Below are 13,669 nucleotides of genomic sequence, written 5' to 3' on the forward strand. Positions count from 1 at the left end.
GAAGACTGAAAAAGAAAAGCCTTTTTATAATGCAATGCTGTTGTTCTAACTAATCACTAGAATCTCTCTAGGCATTTTTGAGACCATGCTAGGTCTTGGGCAGCTCACATTGGAGGAGGAGGGTGAATCATCAGGTGGTCCAAGGCCCCATCCAGCTGTGCAGTTCTATAATAGAGGCATTGTGTTTGGGGGAGGCCTGGCCTGCCCACATTCCTGAGGTGGCAGAAGCAGCTGCAGACATCCAGAGCTCACTCCCCCTAAGGCCAGCGTCATCAGAGCCCTTGCAGGGAACAGATGGGACTCTCAAGCTGGGTGATTAGTGGTGAATTTAGTAAAGCAACTGTTTACAAAAGCAGGGCCAGGGTTAGGGGTGGTCCTACTGTGTTAGTGGTCTGGGGTGGCCAGGGGGCCCTGAGTGGCCCAGCACCCTAGACCTGGAGGAACAAGGGAGGGTTTCGTGACCACGACTGGCTTTGTTGGTGTGGGGTAGGGGAAAGACCTTCTGTCACAGAGCCTCCATCCTCCTGCTGGCCCCAGAGAGCTCAGAGGGCATTCAGGTTGGCCCCCGGTATGTAGTGGAGGAGGGTGAAGGGTGGCTCTGGGGCAAACAGAAGAGAAGCTGATGTCAGGCTTTCGAGGACAAAGACCATTTAGGTGTGTTGTGCATCCTCACATTTTGATTTGCTTTCAGTAAGACACAATTCTTAAAATGTTGAAATGATTAGACAGAGGCCCATTTTGAAAGGATTTAAACTGATGGCTTCTTTGGTAAAATTCCTTCAGTTACTTAGAATTCTGGAGACTTGCTTGCAAGCTTTCAAATCATTCAGTGTGTTTGGATTTGGGTTGCCTCATTAGTAAATAAAGGTATAGATTAGATCAGGGCTTAGCAAACTGGTTTATAGAGGGCAGGTGGCAAGTGGGTTAGGCTTTTGGGGCCAGATGTGGTATTTGTGGTTTTTTTTTTTAAGATTTTATTTTTTTATTCATGAGAGACACAGAGAGATAGAGGCAGAGACACAGACAGAGGGAGAAGCAGGCTCCATGCAGGGAGCCTGGTGTGGGACTCGATCCCACGACTCTAGGATCATGCCCTAGGCTGAAGGCAGCGCTAAACTGCTGAGCCACCAGGGCTGCCCCAGATGTGGTATTTTGAATAATAATCTTTCTCTTCCTTTTTCCTCCTCCTCAAAAAATAAAAAAAATAAAAAAAAACCTGTGAAAAACACTTTTAACTTGTGATTGATACAAAAGTAGGCCAAGGGCCATAGTTTGCCAACTTGTGGACTAGGTCTCTGTTTCCCTAAGAGCAGTGTGTGTGCCCTGTGTGCAATTTTAGGGAGTGCACAAACATTTTTTTCTTAACATGTATTAGAAAAAAATAAGAGATGACACGTTTGGAGCTCACTGCCCATACTTGGCTGTAGCCATCAGGTTTCTGCAGGAAATGGATGGCATTTCATTGGATAATGGAGCGGAGTTTAATATTTGAGTCCAGATCATTTTGGTGGTATTCCATTTGAGCATAATACAAGGGTTTCTACAAAAATACTTAAATTATGGAAGAGGTAGATTCCTTTAAGGAAGAATGTTGTAAATAACAATATGCATGCTACAAAGATACAGCCAAAACTCATGAAGGAGGTGTGAGAATAGACTGGTTTGGAAAGTAGTAGATCGTCCTGACTCTTTCCTACCACTGGCATTTCCTGATAATTTCTTATTTGGGAACTGTTGTACACAGATGAAAACGTGGTCAAGAAGTGGCTCAAGAAATTTTGTGTGAGTTAATGGGAGAAAACAAGAGGACAGAGCCATTTTTAAATTGAGTCCCAACTGGTACACATGGCAGATGTGTCTGGTGCCTTGCCCGCCTTGCTCCCCTCTCCTGGGGAGTGTGGTTCCCTGGGTGGGAACCCTTCAGAGTCCTAAATCACTCCCTGCACATTAGGTTTCCCTAACTGTTCCTGTATAGAATTGTACCAGCATAGCCAGCTATTTATTTAGCCCCAGGAGAACAAATTAAGTCTATCAAAGTACAGAAATTCAGAGGCCAGGGCTTGCAAGTGCTTGCTTAATTCCCTTTGGTAATCACTAGGCTGGTGCAGGCAGGCTCCTCTTTCCTGGACCTGGGCCACCTTCCTGGCCACATGCAAGGCTCATGTCTTTATAGGCTTCTTCAGAGCTGCCGCAGGGTTGGGGACATGTCCGTGGGAGGAGAGGGGCGGGCTGACACCTGCCTGCAGTGAGTTGTACCCAGGGCTCATAAATGCCCAGGAGAGGAGTATGAACTCACTTGTCAGGGGTGCCTGGGCAGACAAAAGGCTGCCACCAAGCCTCATGAGCATTCTGAACATTCAGTGCAGAAAGTATTCCAAAATTTGCATCCCGTATGTTTTTCCTCCTCGCTCCCCAAGTTGGGCATGTCTTTTCCCTGCCTCACGGTGATTTATGTGTGCTGGTAGTGCACCTTGATGATCTTTGGAAATTCTGTGCCAGTGCTAAGAGACCTTACTGATGTTTTTACTGCCTGTTGGTCTTTTACTTCTGATTACCTATTAAAGTCTTCCCATTTTCTCTGAGATCCTGGGCCACATAGGCACAGAGTGAAAGGTGTTTCCCCTGTATCCTGTTGAATACCTAAAAGTTAACCTAAAAGCTTAACCAAGTATATTTAACCAATGCCACTCTTCCTTAGTTTTATTGTTCACGATGAAGTATCTGTGCTGCGTGTTAAACCTGGAGCTTATGTTTGTAGCCCAACTGAATAAGAAAAGGCCCAGTGCTTGCAGGGAGAGTGTATTAATAAATAGGAGCTAATTTCACGTTGGTTAAATGCTCAAAGCAAAAGGACTGTTGCATATAATAAATGGCTTGTGCAGGGAGGTGGAGCTTCTCATACCAACTGCAACTAGCTCTATAATTATTGATTTCTAGGGGGAAGTGTTAGAATTTTGATTTGAAATGGAATTAAAGTACATGGAAAAAGTGCTGCTGCTGCACACAGTGTGCGTAGAAGTCCTGGAATCTGCCCAGGTGCCGTTCATAGAAAACCGTGCTGTAGTAGTCTCTGGTGGATTTTGGGCTCCTCTTAGCTTTTATTTATTTATTTTTTTGTAACAGCTTTATTAAATACAATTTAATACCATAAAGTTAATCCATTTAAAGTATAAATTCAGTGGTTTTTATTATATCCACAGTAAGGCAACCGTTAGTACAATTTCAGAACGTTTTCGTCACTCCTAAAAGGGAAGCTGTATGCATTAACGGTCACTCCCCATTCCCTTCTCCATCCCCACTCCAGCCCTAGGCAGCCATTGATCCACTTTCTGTCTTTGAGAGATTTCATATAAATAGAATAACACGGTATGTGGCCTCTTGTGACTGATGTCTTTCACTCAGCCTGGCATTCTCAAGGTTCATCCACATGGTAGCATGTGTCACTGTTTCACTCCTTCGTGTGGCTGAGTGATAGTCTGTTGTATAGATGTTTTGTGTTTTATTTATTTATCATTTGATGGACATTAGGGTTGTTTAACCGTTTTTTGGCCATTCTCATCATGCTGCTGTGAACATTTGTGTACAAGTTTTTGTGTGGATACATGCTTTCATTTATCTTGATTATATATCTAGGAGTGAGTTGCTGGGTCATATGGTAAGTATGTTCAGTTTTTTGAGGAATTTTCTTAATTAAAAAAAATTAAGTATTTTTTTAGTATACATTTTTTAGGTGTACATTTCAGCAGCATTAAGTACATTCACATTGTTGTGCAGCCGTCACTACATTCCTCCTCATAAGTTTTTATGAAACAATCAGCACCATCTCTTGGCTCCCAGAAAAGAGAAGTAACTTCAACTTTGACTTGGCAAAGGAACTGATTAACAAAAAAGAGAATCATGAATATAAGGGATCATGTTTTATATTTATTGATATCAGGAGAGTGTTGGCACACTCTCCAGTATAGGGCCAAAATTGGTGTGCATATTTTTAGGAGGAACCATCCCAGAGCTAGAAGGGATCATGAAGAAGGTTTGCGTAGACCATTGATGGACCTTGTGCTGTTGGGACCCCTTTGTACTGTTCCACACCTTCAGATTCCATGTCACTCAGCCCTGTCTGGGGAGTGCCTGCCTTCCTCCCTTAGCCTCGTCAGGCCTTGACCTTGGCCACTGCCTCCTCTGACCATTCCATCTTGGGTCTGTTGCTCTGAAATGCCCCCATGTCTCCTTTCTCTGCTGCTCATTTTGGAGAACAGCCTGGAGTTTCTGTATTGTATTCATGTATTTCACAAGTACCTCTTTTTTCTTTCTAAATATTTATTTTTATAGAATTTATTTATTAGAGAGCATGCTCAGGGGGAGGGGCAGAGGGAGAATCAGACTCCCACAGAGCAGGGAGCCAGATGCAGGGCTCAGTCCCAGGACCATGATCGGGATTATGACCTGAGCTGAAGGTGGATGCTTCACCAACTGAGCCACCCAGGCGCCCCTCTGTTTTCGATCATACATCACTTCCTCACTGGCGAGGACTGTATTTTATTAAATTCTTTGGGTTCAGTTACTGGCAGAGAGAAATGCAAATGTCCAAAGTTGGTAGGTGCTGCAGTCTACTCCCTGTAGCTTGTTAGTGCGATAATTCTTTTAAAATATTGACAAACCACATAATTAAGAGCTGATTATTCACACGTCAAACAGTTGTTCACTTCAACTGGAGAATTTCCTAAAATAGCAGCTCCCCCTGGCTGCATTTATCTATTTGTATAGCTCATTAGCTATTTGGCGGAAAAGTTTCAAAATGCCGACCAGGAGCCAGTGCATTTGCAGAATAGGATGAAATGAAGACAGAGTGTTTCTGAAATGATGTCACTTATTCAGGGACAGTCTCCCAGGAATGTATTTACTTTACAATGTATGGGATCTGTTTATATGCATAATCTCAATTTATTACTATTTTTAAACAATTCCATGAGCTTAGTAGTAGTTTCCTTTTTGGAGAAGTAAGGAAACTAAGATTCAGAATAATTTGCCCCAGCTCATTGAACTGGTCAGTGGTTGAGCAGAGACTGAAACCAAAGTCGCCTTGAAGACCTATCTTCTGCATCCTCGTTCCCTCGCATCTCTGTGTTTGCTAAGTGGGAGAATCCTCCTTTGTGTCTGATTAAAGTGTTACTGTAATTATGTGATGGCCCATTGCCCTAGGGGACCTATTATACTCTCATGTAGAGTTTCAGTAGTATTAAAAATAATGGAGCATCCGAGTGGCTTCAGAGTTGGATGCGCCAAGGTTTGAACCACGCCTCAGCTTTATGACTACTTTACAAAGCTGGCTTGGCTTAAGTAAAATGGGTATAACAGCTGCATAAACTCCAAGGCCTGGTTTGAGGTTTAGATGAAGTCATGCACAGACAGTGCCTTACAAGGGGCTGGCACCTAGTGGCTATTTAATAGGAATGTGAGCCATTCTTCTTATTGTTACTGCCATGGGGGGTGGGGTGGGTGGGTATGGTTGGCTTTAGATGCGTATTTATTACTCCTATCAGGAGGCAGAAGTCAGAGGCTGGTTGGTGAGGGCTCTGAAGGGGGAGGGAGGAAAGTGGCAACACGGAGAGTCGGAGAGTCGCTTCTTTGTACCTGCCCTCCCGAACACGTGCCCTCCCTCCCTCCATGTCTCCCCTCTCTGTCCTGCCCTAATCAGTGTTTCCCATGATGGCCTGGGAGGATTTCTGCATTCAGTGGTGAGTTGGTCCCTTCCAACTCTTAGAATTTACGATTTTGTTTTCCAGATCTCAGGCATTACAAAATAGAGGTTCATGGCTCCTTGGTGGGCAGAACATTTCTGGGAGAGAAGTGGTCATCCTTGTGCTGAACACTGCTTCATCTCTGTGCTTTCTCCGAGGGTCCTTCCATTCAAACGCTGCAACAGTGTGTTTTGCAGAGCAAGAGGACCATTTAATGAAGTGGCAATGGGATCTTTCTGTCACAGCGGAGTCCTGTTCTGATCTTCTGCGCCTCGCCTCCTGGAGCTGTAAAATGGGGATAAGACAATCCCCTGGGGCTCTTGTGAGCTCAGGAGGGCTCAGCCTGTTGCTTCCTTTCTCTCTCAGGGGCCCTGCCTGGCCATCCTGGCTCTTCCATGTTTGACCTTCACCTTCCAAGGTCACCTTCACTCTTTTGCAGAGTCACACAGAGCACCTGGGTTTCAGACCTTCTACAAGACTCACTCTCAGAAATGAGGACTCAGATTAATAAGTGAAGCATGTCTTAGCCTATACTACGTTTTTTAATTGTTTACTTTTTCCCATCTTCTGCTTGCCTCTTCGTTATTCTCAATCCTGGTTTGGGGACACTAGAGGGTTTTCCAGGGATGTGGTGACGAGGTTTGGCTTTCTAAGCATGAATACATGTTTGTTTGCAGATGTTATTTGTAGCTTTTTAAAAACTAATAGAATTCTTAAACCAAGTTCACTTAAAGTCTGTAGAACGCTCTACAGTCTACAGTTTCTCACAGTGTGGCAGGCTTTCTCTACCTTGGTGCTGTGTCAGTACCTCTTTGTTGTGCACACCGTCCCAGGCATTGTGGGATGTTCAGCAGCATTCCTGGCCTCTGAGCACTAGATGGCAACACCAGCATCCCTCAACTGTAGTGGCCACAGATGTCTCCAGGCATTGCCAGGTGCCCCTTGGTGGGAGCAAAGGCATCCTTGAGAACCATTGCCCCATAACCTCAGACTTGGCCTTTCTGGGTTTCTTCTGCCGTTGGCATTGCCAGGAGATGTAGGCTAATGGGACAAATGGCCTTTACTGGTCTCTTGCAGGACACAGCAGAGAAGGATTCTGTGGCCTTTTCCTAGAGTATTTTGCATCTTTGAGGAAGGTTGAATCATCAAATTGTGAGCCCAGTGGTCTTTTCCTTGGTGCAGTATGGCTGGAGTAATTTTAATTTTTGAAGGGTTGGGGGGAGGATAAATACCTTGCTGTAATTTCCTAGACCAGATTTCCTTTAGAGTTTGTCATTTTTTTCCCCTAATAAGTTTTATAGAATCACAAATGGCTATATGGAGTCTGTGGTCTTTCAAACAGCATTTATACTTAAATGTTACTGCTGTCTCAGAGAGGGGACAGAAACTGGTGTAGGTCCCTGATACAGATGGGGTTAGGGTGGACATTGGAAATTGTTAGAAGAGGTGAGGTATTCACATCCTCACGTGGACACTGGTATCCAGTCTGTGAGTTTTCCTGGGAAACCACTGAGTAGCAGCTGTAAAGCCCACAGTCAGCGGGTAAAAGACACCACGTTATCATTGAGAAAAGCTGGTAAGTGAGCAACACATGCTCACATCAAATGTGTTGTGCTGTCTGTCATGGAGCTGTGGAAGTCAGAAAATGTGGGTCTGATGGGAGCGTAGGGGAACATAGTATTTTGGTTCTTGGTACCCTCTAGATCTGCCCTGTAGAAATGCATTACTTCAGTTAATAAGGGTCCGGTCGTTTCTGGGTAGATCTAAAATGCAGTTTTAAGTCTGGGAGGCTGAAGGAGAGAAGGAATGGCTCCCATATTCCTGTGGTCCTCTTAGCACAGCCACTGGGATATCGTATTCATGATGCAATTCCTATGGTGCCCACGCGGCAGGCCCCTCACCAAACGCGATGAAGGTCTGAGAATCTGTGTGCACAGTGCTGGATCCTTCGATGATGCCTGGAGGCCTGCCCTACTGGTGCCAGGGACACTGCAGTCTCTTTTCTGTACTTCAGGCTTTAATACCATCCTCCATTTCTTCCCCTGAACAGAAAAGTGATTTCCGTGTAACTACTTGGCAACCTCTTAGCCTGTGCTGCCTTTTAACCAACAAAAATCTTACATTGAAATTCGAAAACTATTCACGCCAAGGAAAAAAATTAATTATGATTTCCTTTTTTAAACTACAAATGCTCTCCTTCCAGGGTTCTGACATCTTCATGTGCCCTTGGCAGTTCCACAGGTGCTCGGCCATCCCAAAGGAGCTCTGTTCTTGCCAGAGCTCTTGATTGGGGTGAGTAGACCTAACAGAAATCCCCTAGCTGCCTTAGACTGTGCTTCCTGGAGCTTTGTTCCTTACCATAACTGTAGCATCTGGCCTCCTAGTGGGATGGAACACATACTTATATAGTTGCAGCTCATCTTAATGTAGGGATAATCTCATGGAATTGCTTTAGGAGATCAGAAGAGTGCTTCCTCCAGTTAATATTTCCAACATTTTTATTTTTCAAAGAGGCGTTTCCAGTCATAGAACATAAACTCCAGGCAGTCAGGGGTTTTGGTCTAATAAGGTCACTGCTGCATCCCTGACTTCTGGAACCATATCTGGCACCCAAAACATTTGTGAAATGAGGAACAGAATAAAAACACATTTTACAGGCAAAGCCGCTGTTTAAGTTGCCAAAAAGTGGGGCTTTACGTTTAATTACTGGGAAAACATTTTAGTGGCTCATCAATATACTTAATGAAAACATCTGATTCCTTTTCATGTCTAAATTGTCCAGTGGAAATACGTCTGCTGATATTTTCACGTTATTTTGCATATATCTTCTTGCCAGTGGGCCGGGAGTCCCTCATTACACAGAGCCACCTGGCATCCTCGCCGCACCTTTACAGTCCAGCTTGTCAGATGTGGTATTGAAATGCTGCTTGCTGTATTTACAAAATAAATGAAATTGAATTCTTAAAGTATGAAGTGTATGTAGCATTCTCATGACTCTTTTTAAAAAGTGAATTGTCAAATCTGTAGAAATAGAATAAATCGGCTGGAACATTCTTGGATTAAAGAAAAGCAGTACTCATGAATTTATTCGCTATGCATTCCAATCCCATTAATCCTGATGAGTTCAGGCTGGATTAATGTATGGTATGCTTTTCTTCAGGACTTCTAAGTTGAGCATTAACTGCTTGTATACCGTGACAGGAAAATGTGAGCAGGGTAGGCTTTCATGCCCAAAGAAGCAGGAGAACAGCTTTTGTGATGTGAGTACACATCCAGCTTGGCCGTGTTCATTGGACTGGACAAGTCCGTAAAGCAGCGTTTCTCAAACTGCTTGGTCTCAGAACCCCCTTGTACTTGGTGATTACAGCCTATTGAGGACGTGAAGGAGTTTGCTAATCAATGTTTATTATATTACAAATTAAAATTTAGAACTTCAAATATTTATGTACTAATCCATCTAAAAATAACAACAATAAACCATTTCATGTTAATGTAACATTTTTATGGAAAATAACTAGTTTCCAAAACAACAAAAAGTTAATGACTAGTATTGTTTTACATATTTATAAATCTCTTTAATGTTTAGCTTGATCGGAGGCAACTTGATTCTTAGTCTGATTATGCATCAGTTGGTTTATGTATTGTGTTAGTTGAAATATGTAAAGAAAATGCAGCCTCAAATGGGTGCTTGGAAAAGGAGAAGTCCTTTAGTAGCCTTTTTGGATAATTATGGGTCTTCTTTGATACTGCACAAAAACTTGAAAGGAGGTAGTTGGTGCCACAGTAGAATGTGAAGCCATATCCATGGGCTTTTTGTATTTGAAAATAAGTTTGTTTTGTACTTTTAAAAAAATTCCACTTTGTACTTTGAATCAATCATTTGTCCATGTATGATTCTGTTTCAGTGAATTACTATCTTACGATAGTAATTATGAGATCTTCTAAATGTTGACAGATTTTATCATGTAACTGTTTTCTAAAAATTTGTTATTATCACCACCAGTGTTATCAGAAAACTTTTTAAGTTTTGGGAAACTTCCTAGTTCTGAGTGATGGATGTAAATTTTCCAAAATTCTAATGTTTTGTTTGTTTGTTTGAAAGTTCAAATTTTTTCATTGGCAGCAAACATTGTCAGTTGTTTTCCTTCTAGATTCTGCTCCTTTTATTCCAGAGTTTTCATCCTAAGATACTGATTCAATCATGGCTCTTGGCTGTCTCTCCCTTCCCCAAAGGATAAAGCAGGTTTTCTTGGCTTGGCCACAGGACTTGGATGACTTTGCCCCCATCTCCCAGCACTTTGACAGTTTCCAGCCTTGTTTCCAGCCTCTACAGTTTTATTTTTGTTTTATCATTGGCTTAAAACCACACACATTTATTGTCTTACAGTTCTGGATAGAGGTCAGAAGTCCAAAATAGGTCTCACCAGGCTCAAGTCAAGGTGTTGGCAAGGATGTGCTTGCCATTCTTAAGACTCTTGAGAAAGAATCTCGTTCCTTGTCCTTCCCAGCTTCTAGAGGCTGCCTGCCTTCCTTGGCTCTTGGTCCCCTGACATATTCAAAGCCAGCGATGGCTGATGGGGGTCTCTCTTATATTGCATCTCTCTGACACTGACTCTCCTGCACCCTCTTCCATCTTGTATGGACTTTAGTGATTCCATCAGACTCACCACAGGAAAATCTTCCTATCTCAAGTTCAGCTGATTAGCACCTTTATTCCTTTTGCAACCTTAATTCCTCTTTGCCATGTAACCTAACATATTCACAAGTTCCTGAGATTGGGATTGGGATTTGGACGTTTTTTGAAGGGTGGCAGTATTATTCTGGCTGTCACATTCAAGCCTCTCCGTTTTCACATTCACTTCCTACTCTGTTTATATTGGCTAGGTTTGTTCTCTAAATACCACTTAATTGCATAAGGCTTTTCTCAAGTCTCCAGGTGGAGCCAGCTACTTTCTCTTCTACAGAGACAGACTCACATATGAGCTACACCACCTTAGCACAGTAATGCATTTGTATGTTGGTCTTCCATATTGGACTGTGGCCCTCTCAGTGCCCTGTGGTGCTTGGCACATGATAGAGAATGAGCAATATGATGTTAATTTTGGACATTTGGTTACGGGCTATGTTTTGATGCTATTGAATGAATGTTCAGTTTCTTTGGTATGATAATGGCATTACAGTTCTGTAGGAGAGGGCAGCTCAGGTGGCTCAGCGGTTTAGTGCCACCTTCAGTCCAGGGTGTGATCCTGGAGACCTGGGATCAAGTCCCACATCAGGCTCCCTGCATGGAGCCTGCTTCTCCCTCTGCCTATGTCTCTGCCTCTGGCTCTCTCTCTGTGTCTCTATGAATAAATAAATAAAATCTTTAAAAAAAAAAATTCTGTAGGAGAGTGTCACTATTAGGAGTTACCAAAATACTTAGAGGTCAAGTGTTGTGATAGCAATTAGAGCTCACTACCAAATGGCTTGTGAGAAAAGCTTATATTTATATAAAGATAAAGCAAATATGGCAAATGTTGAATATTGGTATACGTAGATGAAAACTTTGTAAATGTTCACTGAACTTTTCTGTAGGTTTGGATGTTTTTGAAATAGAAATTGGAGAAGAACGAAGTATTGATGTAAAATGAATGTATGAAAGCTACAGGCCAGGATAGAGTAGGATTTCAGTTGTTGGGAATCTGGTTTGCTGCTATTGAAGTTATAAAACTCTGATTAGCATCTTCATGTGCGTCTTTGGCATAATGATAATCCTCTCTGGGTTCACATTAGTGCAGATTATATTCAGGAGGCTTAATTAAACCTCTCCAGCTCCTGGGTGAGCACGTGAGCATGTGCGAAGTAGAAATGGTAAGATCAAGGAAATGAAGAACTTTATATGTTGCTCATCAAGGAGCTTCTTCCTAGGATGGACTCAGTGAAGGTGACTGTTCCGCTTTCAGATAGTGGCGACTCTAGTTACTAGATCCCATTCCTTCTGGGGACTGCAGGCTACTCCACCAGGCTCGTCAGGACAGCACACCTCCTGAATTTAGAACACCTTGGCCCATCCTGATGTCGACAGGACAGGTGGACACTTGTGTCCACCTAGCAGCTGGTCCAGGAGAGACTGTTGCAAAATGGCCATTCACAGATGATGTCCGACTGTTTCCCAAAGGACCCAGCTAAAGCTTTCTGCCCCCTGCTGGTCTCAGTTCTCAATGCCATTGTCAGGGAGGGATTCACTCCCCTCTTGGCTCCTGGTGAGGGCCTCAGAGCTTTTACTCACCCATCTCTGTGCCCTAGATCTATGGTGGTTGCCTGCCTGGGTGATGCTTTGATACTATTCTTGTTTGAGATGTGATCACCATTGGTGAAGGTAATGTGGTAGGCTCTCTGATTTAAGAGGCTACCTCATCCAGCTTCCTGTCTTATTCCCTGCCTGGTACTTTGCTGCATGCCCGCTCAGTCCCTGTGGTGGTACCCTCACCTTCCCAGCCACTTATGCCATTCATCTTCGGAAGGTGGGGGTGTCCTTCCTGATGCTGAGCTGGATGGAATCCTCCCTCCATGTTGTTGCAGCTACAGGTGTGGAGTTTCTGGAAACCAAATGGATGGGGCCTAATATCATTTCTTTGCTTTCCAGGGGCCAGAAGCTGTCATCTCGCCCCTCCTGAGACATCTTTGCTCCAGGACCCAGGTGATCCTCAGGTGACAAGGTGACGAGTTCTCACGTCCCATTCCAGGTACAGCCTGCCCATCTGCACCTCAGCAGGATCTCTTGGGCGCTAGAATGTATTGTCCATTTACTCCTTCTGTTGGCTGTTGATTCTGTAGTTTAACTGACAACTAACTACACCTTATGTCATCATCTTTTTTTTTTTTTTTTAACGTCATCATCTTTTAAAGATTATAACCACTCTGCCTTTTCAGAGTTACCTAGCTCTTCGGGCCCATCCACTCAACAGAAAACAGGTGTGCCTCTTCACTTTGGTGATTTTATTGAATTTCTACATTTCCTACACAGAGAACTTGAAATCCTCCAGATGGCAAGGCTTCCAAACAGAGGCCACAGGGCCCACCGTGGAGGGAGGATCTGTCGAAGCCTGCCCCTCGCTCCTAGCATAGATGCCAGGATGCAGCACAGTGTGCAGTGCTTGGGGGAGCTCCGCTCTGAGCCATGGCCCCTGGCCTGTCTGTGCTGGAGGGCCACACAGTAGCACTGGTGCATTGTGCTGCGGTTCTGCCTTTGACTTTTGGAGCCTTTGCACTTCCCACTGTCAAGGGTGGGCTCCAGTTTCCTTGCTGCTCTCAAGCTTTTCCTCCTCCTCCTATCCCCTCATTCCTCGGCTTTTCTCTTTTTTACTTCAGGATTCTCCCATAGCTTATTTGGATTTGGGTTTGGATGTCGTAGTGATCCACTGTAGGTCTGTGTTTTCCCAGCCGGTCCTTGGAGCCCCAGGGGCCTGAGGGGAGCGAGGAACCAGGCAGGGAAGGCAGGAAGGGCCAGGCTCGCTAGCAGGGGTGTGCTGTCTCCCATCTCTCTGTGATAACTGGGTGGCTCCAGTTTTATCTGATTCTTATATTTGGGTTTGGCATAAGATAGTGGTTTGGGAAAGAAGGGTTCCACCATCAAAATAGTTGAAAACTATTGCTCCAGTTATTTATTTATTTTTATTAAAGTAACAAGTTCAGTGAGTGTAGGTAGTTCACTGTTATTGTCACTATTTTATGCATCACAAAGAAAAAAAAGGTAAAGTTTTTTCAGGCATGCATGTTTATAAGATAACCTCACCTGACTTTTCTCTCTCCATCTCACATTCTTACGGTCCTTTGGGGCCATTCAACTTCTTAGTTCCAAATATAACTATATTAAGAATGCACACATAATCAGGGTCCTCCTTCATCAGAGGGACTTTGTGCGGGATGTGGTCCATGATCTTTGCCACAGG

General features: G+C 43.7%; 1 protein-coding gene across 7 annotated transcripts in view; it reads left to right on the forward strand.

Annotated features, from left to right (window-relative positions):
* Window positions 1-13,669, forward strand: part of SLC7A1 (solute carrier family 7 member 1) — a 139,786-nt gene that overhangs the window by 85,336 nt on the left and 40,781 nt on the right. For all 7 annotated transcript variants that reach the window (XM_025462594.3, XM_025462591.3, XM_049101464.1 and 4 more), the window contains one exon: window positions 12,364-12,463. The gene's annotated coding sequence lies outside the window, so the exon portion shown is untranslated. The remainder of the gene's footprint in view (window positions 1-12,363; window positions 12,464-13,669) is intronic.

The sequence above is a fragment of the Canis lupus genome, chromosome 25 (assembly GCF_003254725.2).
Source record: "Canis lupus dingo isolate Sandy chromosome 25, ASM325472v2, whole genome shotgun sequence".
In the NCBI taxonomy this organism is placed as follows: Eukaryota; Metazoa; Chordata; class Mammalia; order Carnivora; family Canidae; genus Canis; species Canis lupus.